The 19,481-nt window shown below is 37.9% G+C and overlaps 1 pseudogene; it reads right to left on the bottom strand.

Annotated features, from left to right (window-relative positions):
• Window positions 1–1,523: 1,523 nt before the first annotated feature.
• LOC122225915 lies at window positions 1,524–18,449 on the bottom strand (annotated as a pseudogene).
• Between the last annotated feature and the right edge of the window lie 1,032 nt (window positions 18,450–19,481).

Raw genomic sequence — 19,481 nt, 5'->3', positions numbered from 1 at the left:
TCTCATTTAGATGGCTCTCTTCATGCATTCTTTGTGTATCAGTGGTTTCATAATCAGCCCCTCTCTTAACACCTTTAAGTTGTAGAGGGACTATTTGAGCACTTACTGTTTTGGGGGTATTTAATAATGCTTTTTAGTTTCTTTAATCCCTATTAATACTTTTGTGAATAATTCCTTTTTTAACTTTCATAAATTATATTCATTTTAATTTGCCTTCCCTTTCAAGCTGGAACTCTAACTAATACTGTAAATCTTTCTACTCTTCTTTTTTTAGATCAAAACTTCAGCCCATCATTTCTTCATATTGAACTCCTGTCTTCAAACATATCTCTTCCTCTTAGTTTTGTGCTATTTTAAATTAAAAATATCTACCTTCTATTTCTTTAATCAAGTTGTTAATAAAATTATAAACCATTTGGGGCTAAGAATGCTATCTGTGGATGGTTACTAGAACACTCCTTCCTGACTGATTTGATCCATTTATAACATTATTTGGTGTTATTCAACTGGCTTCTAATCTATTTTAAAAGTCCCTGGTCCTCATGCCTGCATTTTGGCCATTCTTTGATGTCCATGCTCTCTGACTCCTCTTAAGTCTCATATTCATAGGGAGTACATGATTTCAGTGATTATACATATCTGTTCTTGCTCCAGTCTCTGATCTTCAGTTTCTGACAGGTGGCAGACAGAAATTCAGATGTACTTGACAAATGGCAGTCTAATAAAGTATTTCAGTTTTCTAAAACTTGGCTTCCCTTTGAAGGATCCTATAGGAAGCCTTTGCTCTATGACACTGTTGATGTTCTTGTGACACTTGCTTCTTTACACTTGATCACACCTGTTAACATTGAGGTTCACCAGCATTTTAACAACAGACATTTCTTGGATTTCCCCATTTGACCAGTCTATATCACACTAAGCACCCTAAACTAGAGAATTAAGATCGGTCCAAGGTACCTGATGAAACAGATCCATTTGATATGACGGCATACTACATAATATTTAAATTATGTAATACATGTATATCTCCTGTTTGGGAAGTTCTTTATATCTTTATTGGTGGTGAGCATAGCAAAGATAGGTTTTTCAAAATTTCTCCATATATAATATGCTCATAATTTCTTTTATGGAATTGCCCATCAGAAATCTGCCATTAAACCTCCTCCAGAGAGCATAACACAAGTGATCAGAAATAAATTGCTGTTATTATAGTGTGTATACAAAGATATTGTTCTTTTTTGTATAACTATTTTTGGTTTCTGAATACAATATTTTCATGAATCAAACTCAGCTTTAGTACTAATATCTCTTTATGAGAAGGACTCTGATATAAGAAGTAGAGAAAAGAATATGTAAATTTTATGGAAGAATGGCCAGGAAACACATGCAGGCTAATTTCACTGCTTGTATTTTCTCTTTTCTTTTCTTTTCTTTTCTTTTCTTTTCTTTTCTTTTCTTTTCTTTTTTGAAGTGAACATAACTGCAAGATTATATTGTCTTCATAATGTAACAAAATATGAGGCTTAGAACTGGATCACTTGGCTCTTTCTCTTCTTATCTCCTCCCAGTTCAAAATGTTTGCATCCCTTAATAGCCAGCATTCTCTTAGATCTGCAGTTGGGCTCAACACATTCAAGCCTCAGCACAATCTTCTTTATAGTTTTAGCCTTTCTCCGGAAATTCAGCTTAGTTTGCCTACCATAACCACTCTGCTTCCTGTCATAACACCGCTTTCCCTGGGCATAAAGAGAATCTTTGCCTTTCTTTTACTGGGTAATTTTGTGGGGTTGGAGCTTGCCATACTTCTTGCAGAAAGTTTGGCGGGTTTTAGGAACATTCGCTGTGGTTGTGAAAGCACTATCGACGCGGAAAGACTGCTTGTATTTTCTTAAAAAATTGAGGCATGTTAGTAAGCTAATAACAAAAGAGAGCACTAGGGAACCACAAATGGAAGAGAATCATTAGTTCTAGCTAGTGATTCCTCTACCCTTACTTCTGGTGCCAAAATGTGATTATATAAAAAATGATAACATAGTGGATTGTGAAATATCTTTAAAAAGTTTTTCCTCTTAGACCATAAATAGTAATAATAAACATTTAATAATCACTTACTATAGGTGACCAAAAACTTGGAAACACAGGCAGATGGGCATAATAAGTAGCTATTGATATTACAATATATGATTTGTTCAGTGGGCTTTCTGATATACTCAGCATATTGTCTCTCATCGTGCTGGGTATCACCCTCAGATAAGCTCTGAAGAACTTACAACTTGTATGGTTAAAGGGCAGGTACTTTGGAAATCTTTTGAACGGTTCTACAAGGCACCTCCTATCCCTTGGGTGTTTGGCAAGTTGGCCAGTTTGTACTGGCTACAACCTTGGCTATGACTGCTTCCTTCACCTTCTTGGAAATGGATCAGAGTCGACAAGAGTTTGTACAACAGACTGACTATATCTTTGAATGTTTAAACCACCTTTCTAAGTGTGCTATGAGAAATGGCAGCTCTTTCAAAGTAATATGCATTAAAAGGCTCTGCTATTTATTGTCAGGATCAGCCCTTCATCTGCTTAGCAGTATCAGCTCAACACATTCAGCTTTCATCAATCTGTAAAAAATATAAAATTATGGTATTTATATTTCCAGATTTTATGGATGCCCTGTATATATTGAGGAATCTTCTTTTTTCATGTAATTCTCATAACAAATCTATGAGTTGCCTTCTATTATTATTTCCATTTCACAGAGGGAAAAGTGGAAGAAGAGGGAGATTAAGTAACTTTTCCAAAATCACAGAATTGGTAAATAGAAAATTATAGGTCTTAGGTTTAGGGAATGAGAACAAATTAGAGGGAGAAAATTTGGTGAAGAAATACTATGTTAGCTAGTAGAACACAGATATTTTGCTGTATGTTTGTGTAATCTCTCTGGCTTGCACATCAGATATCAGATTTTAAGGTACACCAAAATGGCTTCCAGAGAGCTTTTCTGATAACCATACCTCAACATGGAAGTGCTAGGTGGCCTTTGACAAATTTTTAGCATCTCTGTGCCTTCAAAAATGGGGATGATTATTTTAGCTATCTACCTACCAGGTGAGTTGCTATTTGGGAATTCGAACACAAATTGTTTTTTGACTTCCTTGGAAGAAAGTCATACTATAAAAACAAATTTGGGCTATTATAATGACAAGTGTGTGAGTGTACATTAATTTCCCCCTTATGTTGTTATTGCCAGCAGATGGAGGTCGAAATTGAATTGCTGCTGACTGTTGTCCCTTGTTATGGCCTGTGGAGATATGACAATTGAGGAAGAACTTAGAGGAATGCCAAGTAGCAGAGCATGAAGCAGTGGGTGTGACCCACTGCCTTGGACATTTTATGGCTGATAGCACTTGGCGAGAAAAAAGTCTGCAGACTCTATAGTAGTCTTGCAAATAGATCTCAACATTAACCATGCCCTCACCCTCACCCCTACCCCTATTTGATTCGCCCTGTAATCTACACATTTGCCAAAATCCACTCTACTAATTGTCTGCTAACTCACTGGTCCCCTCACAAAATACCTAAAAACTGAATAAATCACGCTTGAAGGAATTTCTTTGTTACATTGCAAATGTGGGCACAGAAAGTCGAGGCAATGCATATGAAACTTCCTGTTCTACTTTGATTCCTTTTGGGCTCGTCCTGGTTCTTCATTTTTTAAATCTTTTTGTTTGTCCAGAGATTATAACCTAGGGAGTCCTTGGATGATCTTCCAGTGGTGCCTGACTCAAGGGAATTAGAAGCACAATATCTGTGCATGCTATCATGCTCATTTTTGTTTTTTTCCTTTAGGAGAGTCTGTAGCTTTCACAAGATCCTCGAAGGGGCTTAGGACTTCAAAAAGCTTATGAATTCCTGCTTTGGATCTTTGGTTTATGGGGCAGTGAAACTTTGTATGTTTGCTTTAATGATTGAGACACAGCATTTTATGTGAATGAGAACAAGGGAGTGGTGGAGAAAAACAGCTTGGAGGGCATTATTACCTTTCCCAATCTTCATTTCTTGTCATGAATTATTAATCATGAGGTAACACTTCATCTGATGCTTTGAAAACTCTCCCCCTGGTAAGAACAGCCTAATTGAATTGGAGGAAGTGGAGCAGGAAGAACTAAACGTGGACGTTGATGGTTTCACCAAAAGCAATTATACACCCTGCAGCCTTCTCCACCTGTTTGAAAACCCAAGGCCCACTAATTCTCATGCCACAAGGGAACGGATGGGAAAGTAGAGGAAAAATTAAAATTGTGGAGTTTCAAACATATCTTCCTTGAGAGTACTTCATTTTGGCAAAGGGGTGTATGGGGGGATAAGGGAGGATAAGTGGTGTGGACAGGGGTCTGATATACGGGAGATAAGAGCATGAACCAGTTCAGTCTCTGTGGAGTGCGTTCTGGTGAGGTAACAAAAACTTTAATACAGGCATACGTCTACCCAGTAATTCCAACTGCAGCAATGCATATATCTCAAACTTTAAAATAAACATGCATAATGGAATATGAAGGAGTCATTAGAAATCACGATTAAATACATTTTGATATGAAACTATGTTTTTGATATTTTGTGTAAAAAAGGCAATAAACCAATATGAATGTATACGGAGTATAGTATAATACGCATTGAAGAGAAATGTAATACTTCGGAATTGAGGAATATGTACCTTAAGGCACATTTTTATGTAATATAAACATGGAGGAAGTCTGGTAGGATATGCACTAAATGATAAAAATGGCTCCCGATGAGTGCTCTGATTGCAGTTAATTTATTTTTGCTTATCTTTATTTTCATTTTATTTTCTGTAGTAAGCATGTACTTTTTTTGGTCATTAAATGTACTAATACAAATTCAGACATTATCTTCTTTTGAAAATACAGACTCCAGGTTGAAAATAGACGGTTATATCAGCAAAGGATCATTCTTGGCAACTCCCAGAAGTTGGGTCCCACCTATCAGAAATTGAAGCAGGGGTGTGGGTGCCTGCATGGCTCAGTTAGTTAAGCATCCAACTCTTGGTTTTGGCTCAGGTTATGATCTCATGATACATGGGTTTGAGCCCTGCTTTGGGCTCTGTGCTGACAGTATGGAGCCTGCTTGGGATTCTCTGTCTCTCCCTCTTTCTCTGCCCCTTCCCATTTCATGCTCTCTCTCTCTCTCTCTCTCTCTCTCTCTCAAAATAAATAAGTAAACTTAAAAAAGAAGAAAGAAAAGAGGCTGAAACAAACCGAGATGATGGAGAATGCCCTTTCTCCTTCCAAATGACTAGGAGAGGCCGGTCTGGGCTTTTTCCCTGGATCTGAACCACTCCTTCCTATCCACAACCAGGTCAAACCAAGGGAGTTTCCACATGTTAAATAGCAAACAGAAAGGCTTTTGAAGACATTTGAAAATAAAAGGAAAGAAAATAATCTCAGACCCTACCAGAATTTCCTACTTCATGCTGCCTTCACGCTGACTTCCCTTTACCCCGTGATTACTCTGATCGTAGCATCTTCCAAACTATGCCAGAATTACCCAGCTTGATTTCCTTACACAATGCACACTCTCTCTGTCTTGGTTTCCACTGTATCCCCAGTGCTGAGCACAACACTCCATCAGTAAGTGGTGAGTGAGCAAATGATTAAATGAATGCATGTGTGAAGAGTAGCAAAGAACCACCAACTTGACTACATTGGATTCCCCAAAAGCAAGTGCAGTGAAATCCCAGTCTGAGAAACAGATATTTTTCCAAAGATAGCCAGAGTGGAGCAGGCATCTCCAAGGGATAAGAAATGATGACTCAAAACAGCACTTGTGGGGATTTGGAAGGGCTAACAAGGAGAGAGGGGGTGCCACAAAAACCAGGCTGAAATGAACAGGCAAAGATGGGTTGTTGCAGTTATATTGTACAATTGTAAATGACATTACTCTAGGCATGGGGGAACAAAGGTTGTTGAGTTTGCAGAGAAGTGGATTCTTGAATGGGTGAAAATTAAATCTGCAGGATGATTTTACGTGGAGACAGCACACAGGACAATTTTAGCCACATAAACAAGAATGGCCGCGTGCAATGATTTCTATTCAACCCCCCTGGCTTCCTGGCCTAAGCTGATTATTATTAAGCATTTATGCGGCATTTCATATGTACAAGTGCTTTACAATCATTTATTATTTATTCCTCACAACGTGAGAAAGCCACAAATCAAGGGCAGGGATAAAGTTAATACAATTTTATTAAACAAGAGGGGTGTGCCTAGCAGCAGGCTCAGCTACAACCAGGGAGTGTGACCTCACAGGAAAGAAGCAACAAGACAATTCCTTTTTCTCTTTTTCTGTTGCAATTTACACTTTTAATCAGTATTAAGTCAGGTGACCCTGCACACCTGGGAGAACTCCTGGGAGCCTGGAAACCTGGTGTGCCAACTCAAGGGAAAGCCTGCCTCTGAATCTGTCCTTTCTATCGCCAGTTTCCTCCCTTCCTCCCCCTCCCTGCTGGCTCCATTTTATTTCGTGTATTTCATGGATTTTTTTTTCTTTTTTTCCATCATGCCCCATCTCTCCTTTTGTTTGTTCCTATTTCTTTGTCCCTCATCCCAGTCTTCTTCCCGCTTCCTCTCATCTTTCTCTGACTCTCCTTTCTCTTCTCTGCTTCTGTCTCTACTTCTCTGTCCTCCTCTCTCTTCCCACAGACACACAGAGACGCACGGACACTACAGACAGAGAAAGAAGCAAAATCTAATTGTAGGAGGTGCAGAAGGTCATTTCCTCTCTAAGACAGTACTCCTTCACTGCCTTCTTCTGAGACCTGACACATGGAAAATTTTAACTCGATTTGTACAGGGAGAATAATGCCAGTGTTAATCCAAGTTGCTTGGAAGGTCATTTAAAAACCATTCCAGGTTGTTTTACTCCCACTGCTAGTGTTCTTCAGGCACTTCTCATAAATGCTAATGAATAATTCACCTTGGTAGTATAGACAAACACAGGCTGGTGGTGTTATTTGGAAATCATTCAAATTGACTAATTAGTCATTTCCTTTAGATTTTATTTAACGAAGGAAAAAACATTTTGAGATATTTGGTAAATCATTATGTTACTAAAATCTTAATAATGTATTAATTTGGGGAAGGGTTGATCACATTTAGTGAAAAAGCCTGAATGGTTGCAATTTTTAAAAAATTGTATATAAATTTATTACATTCTAGGCAGAATCTTATTAGTGAACAAAAATATCTTAGCTAGAGGTCTCACTGGTCTCATTTTGAGGAATAGATAAGAATCATTTGTTGTTAATGCACATATTGAAACAAAGGATAGTAGATGAACACTCTCCCAAAATCCCTTTAAGTACTAGTTTTCATCCATGACCACCTACTATGTGTAGGATACACTGTTCTACATGCTAATGATAGAGCAGGGAACCGACAGGAAAAGCACTTGCTTTTATGGAATTTAGATCCTATTGGGGATATTTTATAAAGATTAAAAAAAGATAATTATTAGATGATTAGATAGATAAATAGATGATGGAAGGAAGGAAGGAAGGAAAGAAAGAAAGAAAGAAAGAAAGAAAGAAAGAAAAGAAAGAGAAAGAAATGGATGGATGTCATAAAATGACAAGTGCTAGGTAGAGAATAGAAAGTGATTGGGTATGTTTTGGGGTATATTGGATACTATTTTTGGAGCAGTCAGGAAAAGCCTTTAGGGATGGGGACAATAGAGCAGAGACTAAATATTGAAAAGGAATCACTGTGTTAAGATCCAAGCATTTCAAGGAGGTAGATAAGCAAGATGTAAAGACCTGAGGTGAGAACAAGCTTGGTGCATTGAAATCTCATGTGTTTGTAGCCTAGTGAAAAAAGAAAGAGTGGTGAGAGAAAAGCTCTAAGTCTGGTCAGGGACCAAACTGCATTGTTTCTTTCTTTTGCTCATTAAACTTTTCCTAGCTAATAAAGGGAAGTTTCATCCCAGTGACTAAATCATTGCAATTCTCCATTATGGTAGGAGCAGGATGAGTTTCTTCAGTGTGACAAATGTATTTCCCCTCTACACATTTCCTTTTAAACCTATAACAATCTCTTCTTCAGGCCAGTAGATATAAGTCTTCAATGTGCCAATGAAGAGGAACCACAGAGAACATAGAAGGAACTTTCTTGGTTTTTCAATTCAGTGAAAGGCAGAGCATAATTAAAATGTGTAATAATGCACATTTTTGGATTTTATTCTCAAGATTATATTAAGATCCTCTTAGTTGGATAGAAGGAAGATTTCTGCACTCTACTTACCCCCTTTTCAACCAAGACCAAGCTGAGGAGAGAGAAGATAGCTGCCTGACTTGACTAGCCAACATCTTTGGAGCCACAAGCCCTCTGCCAAAGCTCTTTTCCGTGCTTTACTCCTTCCCTAAGAAGTGAGGGCCTTCCCAGTTCAAATTGGGTCCCGTCTCTGCTCATCCAGTGGTCACCAGCCAGTGGCCTGAGTTATAACACATAGACTTAGTGGGAGATGTGGCTGAAAAGACATTTTGGAGTCAGATAGGGATGGATCTTAAAAATAATGTCAGATGGGGCGCCTGGGTGGCTCAGTCAGTTGAGCGTCCAACTTCAGCTCAGGTCACAATCTCACGTTCGTGAGTTCAAGCCCTGCGTCGGGCTCTGGGCTGATGGCTCAGAGCCTGGAGCCTGCTTCCAGTTCTGTGTCTCCCTCTCTCTCTGCCCCTCCCCCGTTCATGCTCTGTCTCTCTCTGTCTCAAAATAAATAAACGTTAAAAAAAAAATTAAGAAAAAAAAAATAATGTCAGATGATGTTGGCAGCCTAAATAAAGAGGTAAACTAAGGCAAGTTCAAAATTGTCAAAATTATGAGCTTATTCAGGAATAGCAGGGGAATTGCAATTCAGGCCATGAAAACTGTATCAAGCTACAGATGAGTCTGTTAAGGTCTGGGGCAGGCTATATTTATGGGAATATAAAAAGGAATGTAAAGAGGGGAGAGTTTAGTTAGGTCTGTTAAAAGAAAAAAAAAAATCGTGGCCAGCTTTGAAAATTCTGCAAGCAGACAAAACCAGCCCAGTCATACAAACAAAGATCAATTTAGCTTACTTTGTGAGATCAGCCCAATCTGGATCATTTCTTGTTCATGTCTCTAAAAACCATAAGCAAAAATTTCCTGGGTTGATATGAAGCAACTCCTTGACCATCTCCATATTATTTAAGAAAATTCCAATACTATCCGTTTTCTATAAACAGGCATTTATAGGAAATTAGTTTCCCAGTCCTTAAATTTTGTTTTCCTGAGGGGACATATGTGAGATTTTACATTTTATATCCTCTGGTCCCATTTTACATTGAAATCCTTTCATGTTTTCTCCCTTCTCTGAAGATCCTTCGCACAAAGCGTTGCTGATCAATTATGGTATTCAGATGTTGTTCATTATTATTTTGTCAAAGGTATAATTCTTTATATGTGGATTTTTTTTTGTATGTTCTATGAAGCTGAGGAGGACCATCAGGTGTCTTTTTCCATGAAGCTGAGGAAGGCCATCCTCAAGAGTCTTGTCCCAGGAGGGGAAGGAAATGATATGGAATTTCACTGACCTCATTTGGGTGACACGAGGGTTGAAAATGAAGAATCTCATCTATGTCCCTCTAAGATGGACCATTTAGTTTCCATGATCAGTTGAGTTTCAGGAAAAGCCCTTGGCAGGACAATAATTTTATTTGTACATACACTCGGGAAGAAGGCATTTGTTTACTAATGCAAAACAGTAGAAATTTAGTTAAAAAGGTTAAACTGAGGACCAGAAGCTCAATGACACCTACTGATTGAAATACACCTCTCAACCAGTTTCCCCACTTGCCTATGTTAAATAGATCAACAGTGTCCTAAGTTCTGGGAGTTTGGCCACCTTCTGCTAGCATCTTGATGTTGTCCTTCATTATTTTTAGTTCTTATGTTACTTTCCCTGACTTATTGACATAAAAACAGCATTCTTCCCCAAGTAAGGTACAGCTTCCCCTTGTGGAGCAGTGAGGAGGTTTAGGGCTCTGTGGTTTTGTAGGGTTACTTCTGCAAGGCTGTCTATTTGGGTTTGTTGATATTCAGAAGCTTGGACAGAAGTATTGAAAGTGGTAGACATGACTATAGAAATATTGTGAATTGCTTTTTCAAGGTTTGCTATTCCAATCCAAGGGAAAAAAGCTCTATCAAAAGTATGCCCCAAACCCTTTCTGTCTACTGCAGGGTTATATGTAGGCAGCCACCCAAATTATAGCATTCCCAGTTCCAAAGCATCCTTTTAAGTTGATAGGACAGACTCCAAATAAGCTATAAAAGCAGCAGAATGAAACATTTTTCTAATTTTTGTGTCAAGGGTGAGGACAATGATCCCACAACATTCCTTCCTATTAAGAGGAAGCATAAAATATATATATATTTTTTCTCCTCAAAAAGAAATACCTAATGTCTTCCAAGGGTAACACATAGTTGGGTCTCTTTGCTCAGATTCTTTTCCCTGGAATGAAAGAGGAGATCTCATAATTGGAAATACAGGCTTTTATACAGAGCACATGATAATCAGTTTCACTAACATTGTGGAGATGGTTATGTGATGCCTTAAATTTCTAAGTAGAAACACTTATAGATCTAAAGTAACAAGTGAGCTGGTCTAGTATAAGTAGGATTTTGGTGGAAGTTTGGAAAATCTCTGGAGAAAAAGCAAATTAAGTTTCTCCATCATTTACCATATTTTTGGTCAATTCCTAATGGAGTACCATTGAGTGGGAGCACATAAGCTTTTCATTTCCTGGTCTTGTTGTGGCTTTCATTGTTCCATTGTAGAGATACATTAATGGATGAGTTGATACAGTCTTCTGTATTTCAATGGGATGTGAATTCATGTTCATCTGGGTCATACAAAATAGTATCGTTACAAATATTAAGTGGGAGATATCCTAGAGTTTTGACATTCCCATCATCGATTTTGAAACAAAGAAAATTTTGGGGTAATATTCCAGAACTGACTGAGGGATAACCATTTATCCAAAAATGGAAAGCCATAATATTTGGTGCCTTTTTCCAGAAGGAAGGAAGGAAATGTGTGGCTCCAAAGTTACCAAAGGAAAATCCTACATGTTTATCAGATAAATTTTGCCATCCTTCTCAAGATAGTGACCAGGCCACCAATTCAAGTTTATCATGAGTAATATTTGCTCTGGCACAAATCTGACAGTATGTTTAGCAGAATCAAAGTTTTTGTAAGGTGGGGATAAAAGGATGTGTTGAAAACTAAAGTGAAGAACAATGGTAAAACTAGAAAAAGAACAGTTGAAGGCCTGAATTACCTAATTTAACTAAACAGAGAGTAATTAAAAAAACCAACCAAACAGGAAAGTTATATAGGCTTGGCTCAGGTATTTTGAGTAAGCTGTCTACTTCAGATGCCATGAAATTTGGCCTAGAAATTTTCAGTTTCAGGTCACCAGTTGGTATATAGGTTCACTCAGGTTTGGGGGCTTTCTTTAGATGTGATGAATGAATCTAGGAGTTTATTCCTTTAAATTTGTCTTCCCAAGGGTTAGTTAACAGCACCTAGTAAAGGCCTTTCCAGTGATGTTGAAAAGAGTCACTGGAGATGTCTTTTCCATGAGAAGAAATCTCTGGGCTATAAGGTGTGATGTTTGATGCCTCTGTTTCCAGGGAGTGCTCTGTATAAAGATTGTTCTACCAGATGGTGACTATTTTCTATGGATTTGAACAGGCTTTTGCAAAATTGAAGTATATCCCTCTTTATTAGTTGTGGGTCAAAAAAAAATGGGGCTAAGTGTATCAGTCATTGTGTAATTATTTCAAAAGGTGAAAGTTTATGAATTCCGAAGGGAGTAGATCTAAGATTTAGAAGAACTGACAGTAATGTTTTTGGCCAGGGTACTTGAAGGGTTTCACCTAATTTAGCTGAGTCTTAATTCCATTTGTATGTTAGACAATCCCTGAAGATAATAAGCACAATAAAAGTGCCACAAAACTGGTCAGAAACCACAGACTTGTCTAAGTATCTGACCAGTAAAGTGAGTTCCCTGTTCACTATGAAGTTTAAGGTGGGGGTGGGGGGAGGGGGGAATATTTTCTAGTAGGATTTTAGCTACAGAGGAGGTAGTTCCTTATCTATACAGGAAAACTTCAGTCCAATGTGAATACATGCATACCATTACTTAGAACATATTTATATCCATGAGATGGAGGCAATTGTATGAAATTCATCTGCCAAACCTCAAATGGTCCACCGGGTAAACTAAAATGCCTCAGGGGCAGTATGGATAGTCTTCCCTGGGTTAAATTTAGCATGGTGAAATGACCAAGGTAAGTGCTTTTCGTGGCCTTGCAGATGCTTTCCACCAATGTTGATTCATGAACATTATTTTATCACTTGACCAGTGATTTCATCTATGAATGGTAGTTAATAATGGAAATTTTAGATTTCCTGACAGTACCAGTTTATTATTGGGTCAGAACCAAAGTTTCATTTCTTCATGATACCAACAGCTTTTAGCTCTCAAATTATCTTTTTCTCTTTCAGAAACCAATTGTTTGTATTTGCCTGGGTAATTTTCTTAGGTTATCACTAGGGGAAGTAGTTTTCTGGACCATGACAGAAGTGTGGTCTATGGATCCCATAGGAACAGCATTTTTTGTGGAGGCATCAGTGAGTGGTTTCCTTTGGCTTCAACAGACAGACTTAGAATGCTTAGGGATTTTAATAAGCTTTAAGAGCCGCTGATGGGAGTATAGCATCTAATAAACTTTGGACATAAGAACCATCTTAAATTCTGTTTCTACTGCAAGTAGGAAAACCTTGTTGCTTCCATAAAATCCAAAATCATGGGTTATTTCAAAGGCATATTGACTATTAGTATGGATGTTAGTAGCTTTAGCTTTAGCAAGAATACATGCTTGAATAAGAGCATGTAATTTGGCTTATTGGGCTGAAGTAGGCAAAAGTCATCATGAGGGGTTAATATGTGATTCATCAAAGTCAAACAGTCATGGAGATTTCATCCATGGAAGAAGTGAGAAAGGGAGCAGGTTTGAATTTGTTACAATAAATAAGAGTGATCTGAGGAGCAGTTAGCAAGAGAATTTCATAAGAAGTAAGATGGCTTCCTGAAAGGTGTTAGTTATGTTGTGAGTTCAAGAGAGCAACAATACCTTGAGTTACAAAGATGGTCAAAGAGGATCTCATAACTATTTCTTCAGTGATCTTTACCAGAAAGGCAGTAGCAGGGATAATCTTAAGGCATGGAATATGACCTCAGTCCATGGGATATAATTGTTGGCTGTCATAACCTAGAGATTGGTGGTAGACCCCATGTTTTGGGGTAAATACTTTAAAGAAATTTCCCTCTTTTTCATATACAAAAAGGAAAAGAGCTGATAGTTTGGATGTTCAAGAGTATGTGAATTTATTAAGCTTCCCTTCAAGGTTTTAAATGTCAAGTTATCTTGGTTTTCCCAGGTAATAAGATTAGGTTTAGTGGTTTTTTAATAAGACATATAAGGGTTGTGCCATTAAGGAGAAAACTGGAATTCAGTTGTGACAATAACTCAGCTAGCCCAAGAAAAGCCTGTAATTGACATTTTGTTTTAGGTTTAGGAAATCTTAAGATGCCATGAAGCTTGTTGGGATCTAGGTATAACTCTTGTTTTGAGATTAAATGCACTAAATATCCAGTTTCAGTTTGAACAAATTGCAACTTTTCTTTTGAGATCTTGTATCCCTTACGGGCTAAGAATTTAACAGGTAAATACTATTTTCTTGTGAGGAGGCTTGGGACAGTGAACAGAGAGAAAAGTCATCTCCATATTGTAGTGAGATGGAGCCTCCAGAAATTTTTATATCATCTATATCTTTAAAATCACAAATTTTAAAATTTGTGAGAACTTTCAGTAAAACCCTGGGCCATTGATGTCCATGTATATTGTTGTCCTTCCCAGGTAAAAGCAAAAATGTGTATCAATATTAACAACTTTAGTCTTATCAACTGAATGCACTGCATAAATCAATCACAATGAAAAATTTACTTTTGGTAAGGATAGATGCTTGTATGGGAATTAGGAACAACAGGATAGTGAGGAATAATAATGTTTTTTATTGCTTGAAGATCTTGGACAGTCTTCATCTGCAACCATTAGGGGGTTTTTTACAGGTAAAATAAGGGTGTTACAAGGATTGGTGCAGAGGATAACAACTCTATGTTGTATAGTCTTCTATGATAGGTCTTATGCCCTGTAAAGCTTCTTTGTATATATGGTATTGATTAATTCTGGGGAGGGGTTTTAAGGGATCTATTTGGATCTTTTTTTTTTTTTAAATTTTTTTTTAACGTTTATTTGTTTTTGAGACAGAGAGAGACAGAGCATGAACGGGGGAGGGTCAGAGAGAGGGAGACACAGAATCTGAAGCAGGCTCCAGGCTCTTAGCTGTCAGCACAGAGCCCGATGCAGGGCTCGAACTCATGGCCCGCGAGATCATGACCTGAGCTGAAGTCGGCCGCTTAACCGACTGAGCCACCCAGGTGCCCCATGGGATCTATTTGGATCTTAATGCCAGGGGGAGTGAGTGCAGAATGAATTCTGCCTATGTTCTTGGAGGTTTTTCCCATAGAGTAGGGAACATTAAATCTAATAATGAGAATGAATCTGAAGTTTGATCTTCCCTGGTTTGTAAACTACATGTGAAAGAAAAAGAGTTTGGATTTTCCTGGTGGGTAGATTCAAGGGATTTAAATTTAGGGGATTCAAACTCAAGGGTTATTCTGTATTTTATTTATTTTATTACTTATTTTAGAGAAACAGAGAGCAGGAGGGAAAGATGCAGAAGGGGAGAGAGAAAGAATCCCAAGCAGGTTCCATGCTCAGCGCAGGGCCATATGCGGGGCTTGATCCCACAAACCTGGGATCATGACCTGAGCCGAATTCAAGAGTCAGGCATTCAAATGACTGAAACCACCCAGGCACCCTGAGGGTTATTCTCTTTTGGAAGAAAGAAACGACAGCGTACTTATTTTTTAAGGAAATCTTATCCTAGTAAGTGAATAGGTACTGCTTCACTGAGAAATGGGTGTTTGTTTTGCAAAGGTCTCAAACAAAAGTGTATAGATTTAGAATAGGAACCACTGTGGTTTATTTGACATGACTAATATTTGAATAAATGTATTGCTCTGAGGAGTAGCTCCTGTGTCAATTAATATTTCAAGGGATTGGCCCCCAATTTGGAGAATAGTTTCCCTCAGTCTGTTTAACTGTAGAATGGGAAACAGACCTTGTGTTTCCTTAGAGCCCCATCATTAGGATGAGTCTGATCCTTAGCTCTTGGAAAACTCTAATTATCGTGATAATTAGATAAAATATTTTTTATTTCTAGCAGTCATTTCTCCAAAGGCCAGGTTTTTAACAATTATGACAGAGTCCAGTGGGGAGAGTTTGCTTAAGATATTCCATCTGTTGAAATTGAATCTTTAAAATTTTAGTTGCTTTTCTTTTGGATTCATTGTCTATGGTGCAGGCTCACTGATTAGCTAGATTGACAGATCAGGTGTGGACAATGTTCCCCATTCTATGTAGATTCTCCTGACTAACAGAGATAGATCTCTGTTTAAAACATTTATAAAGATTGACTTAAAGCCTACCCTGCTGGATTCAACATTTATAGGGAGCCCAGAATTTTCTCTAAAAACACTGTGGAGTCTGCTATGGTAATCATGAACAGATTTGGCAGGCTTTTGGGTGCATGCCTGAATTTTGTTCCAGTCTACTGATTTAGGGAAAGCCCTTGGGATGGCAAGATGCAGCCTTCTGGCTATGGCACAAGCTTGGTCATATAAAAGAAGTGTTGGTTGAATTATTTGGAATTCTAAAGATTTTTCAAGTCTTTCCCAGTTAACAGATTTCATCCAATGCTGGGCTTGACCTTCTCCAACAAGCATGTAGACTAATTGATAAATAGATAAGTTTGAATTAAAATATTGAATTCTTGAGGAAACGTGTGAGGATGCTCATTGTTACTTTGGGAAAAATCTTGTGTTATAGTCTAAGTTCAGCTTTGGTCCATGAGATGTAGGAAATTGATGATTTATCAGGATCTTCAGAAGACCTAATTTTAAAAGGGGGAGTTTTAATAGGTTCAGTTGGTATGTTTCAGCAATAGAGAAGACGGAGAGTTCAGATAAGGGAGAGGATTAGAAGAGGACACAGGTGGATCTAGAGGAGGTGGAGCAATAGATTTAGGGGAGATCTTGGCTGGTGTTGAGTTTTCTGCAAATGAAGCGTTTATGGGAAATCAGTCTCAATCCTTAAGTTTTGTTTTCCTGAGGGCACATGTATGAGATTTTCCATTTTATATCCTCCAGTTCCATTTTAGATTGAATTCTTTTGCAGTATAGTGTGCCTTTGATTTTAGAGAAGTTACCAAAATATGCGAGACTAAGGCACTGATAGGGATTGAAGCATAGCTCTTCTCCATTATTTCCCTTTTTATTTTCTTTAACTTTTTTCTCCTTTCTCTGCTCTCTCTTTTTTCTTTCCTATTGCATTCTAAGTGTAGGCTTTATTACATTCTAAGTGTAGGCTTTAGTGACCCACGTGGCATAATGAGAACTATAATGCCTGGGTCAAACTTTTGGATTTTTACAAATCCCCAGTTTGCAAAGATCATCTTATCCTTGTCCCACTGGTAATGGGACACTTAGCTTTTCCATCTTCCAACACCCCTGAAGAATCTTGGGCTTATCTTTTCTGTAGAAATTGCTGCTGCTTCTAAACTCCCAATCACTTCTCTGCATGTAATCACCTGTATACACTGTTTTCATACTATATCACACTGCTGGACACTGATGTAATCTCTTTACTTTCCAAAATACCACCTACTGAAGGCTATGTATATAGTAGATTTTATTGAGGATTTGGAATCAATGGATGAGAGATGGGATAATGGAGTGATTAAAAGGTGGATAGGTCACAATGTGTACAGCAAGCTATGAAAGAAAATTAGATGACTTCTTCTTAAAAGCCTTCCTTTTGTTTGAAGGAGTTCACACTTTAATTTTACTTAGGCTTACAGCTTATTGGGTGAGATCCACCCACATCATCTGCTTTACTTGAAGTCTACTTATTTAAATGTTAATCTTGTCCAAAACGCCTTTATAGAACATTTAGAATAACATCTGACCAAATATCTAGGGCACTGTGGCCCATCAAATGGACACATAAAATTAATTATCTCCCTATACAAAACCTAAAGACATGGGAATGTTATATCTATTAAAGAAAGTTCTCTCCTCTGTGAGTTTCTTCAGCCAGTTCTTAAACTTATTTTCCTTCTCCTCAGTACAGAAAATTCCTTGTTTGTCACCACTTCTTGGTTGTCTCTCTCATTTGACAAATCAGGAGCATGGATGGTAAAGGGGCATGTGTATGTGTATGTGTATGTGTGTGCACATGCATGAATGCACATGTGTGTATTTCTGTGCATATAGTAAAAATGTAATTCTATTTGGAAGGGTCACTTTGACATAAACTAGGAAAGCACTGATATGTCATTCTGTACAAGCAGCTTTCCTAAAATTTTGAGTATGCTTAACCCAATGACCACTTTTTTTTTTAATGTTTAATTTTGAGAGTGAGAGAGACAGAGCACAAGCAGGGGAAGGGCAGAGAGAGAGAGGTAGACACGGAATGTGAAGTGAGCTTCAGGCTCTGAGCTGTCAGCACAGAGCCCAACACAAGGCTGTAACCCACGAACTGTGACATCATGACCTGAGCTAAAGCTGGACGCTTAACCGACTGAGCCACCCAGGTGCCCCACCCATCAACCACTTCTCTATTTTGATGTGAAGATCTTGTAGTCAAAGAATAAAGGAACTTTGCTCCTTTCTTTATCCTTACACCTTACTTCCCCAAAGAGAATTTATATGTGGTAGGTCCAAAGGAACTGTTGGACTCTTCTATCTTATGTTAAGAAAAGGATTTTCATGGCAAATGAATATGATTGAGCACTGGTAGATTTAAGAGTTTAAAAGTGTATTCTAAAGGCTAGCATAGGTCTAGGAATTTGTTTTTAAAATAATGTGCTATGTTGGGGCTCCTGGGTGGCTCAGTCGGTTGAGTGTCCGACTTTGGCCCAGGTAATGATCCCGTGCTTCTTGGGTTCAAGCCTCGCATCAGGCTCTGTGCTGACAGCTCTGAGCCTGGAGCCTGCTTAAGCTTCTGTGTCTCCCTCTCTGCCCCTGCCCCACTCTGTCTCTCTGTCTCCCCAAAATAAATACACATTAAAAAATAATAAAATAATGTGCTATGCTGAAGAATTCATGAAAACAAAAAGAGTGGCTAAGTCTAAGTCTGAAGTTTCACAGAATAGCTCCCACTGTGAAGTGCCGCCATCTTAGCGAGTCACTCTCTTAGTGAGTGTGAAGGATAATGTGTGCTCCACTTGTACTTGACCTCATTGTTTTCATTATATGCAAATTCTCTGACCGAAGTTGGGTTAATAATATAAAAGTGTTTGTTGGAGAGTCTTCTATTCTTATTTTCAAGGCCTAAACTTTTGTTTGTATGTGTATCTGAGTGTCTGTTATACAAGTGGGCATAACTTTTAAAATATACACATACATATATACACAAAAGTCTAAATTTACAAAACATAAATTGAGAAAGCAATTTCTTTTTGTAGCACAATCATGTAAATACAATATAGCTGAAAGGAGAGCTTTTCTTGCTGAAGAGGGAGCAGGTGTTGATGGAAAAGTTGAGGCGGAAAGTAGAAACTTCCTTGGTTTACATTTGCCCATTGGGGCAACCTCCTATAAATTCAGCTTACAAATTACTTAAGTAGAAGGGGCTAGTAGATACAGTATCCAGGAAAACAGTCCTCAATGTGGTTTTTAATAGCTGAATATGGAGTTCATTTAAAATAAATTTCAGTATCTGCTCATTCTGATTTCTACTCATTCTAATAAACTATCATCCCTGTGAAGCCCTTCCCAGTGTTTTCCTTGAAGGGAAGGAATCATTGCTACTCATAATGTTCCACTAGCATGTAATTCCTATATCTGTTAGTGCTACCCATGCAGCATTTTATTTAATTGTGGGCTTCTTAAGCCAGAGTCCTGTATCTTTATATCCAAGAACTTAATACAGTGCCTGGATCAGAGTTATGTGTGACCAGTGAACGTATCTATCCCATAGTTTTAGAATAAATATGTTTTGAACAAAAGCATTTGGTTGATCCATACAGCATAAAGTAGTCAACCTTGATTTTAGGTTTTCAACAGCATACTATTTCTTCCTTTCACATTCAGTTTGAGTAGCCAGATGTGTTATCAAATTAAATAAATGTTCTTCATTTACAGAATAAATTAAAATTAAGTTTTTTCTTAATGCTTAGAATTGTATGTGCTTCATTGAAATAAGTAA

This window comes from Panthera leo, chromosome C1 (genome assembly GCF_018350215.1).
Source record: "Panthera leo isolate Ple1 chromosome C1, P.leo_Ple1_pat1.1, whole genome shotgun sequence".
In the NCBI taxonomy this organism is placed as follows: domain Eukaryota; kingdom Metazoa; phylum Chordata; class Mammalia; order Carnivora; family Felidae; genus Panthera; species Panthera leo.
This window is presented reverse-complemented; position numbering and strand designations above follow the sequence as displayed.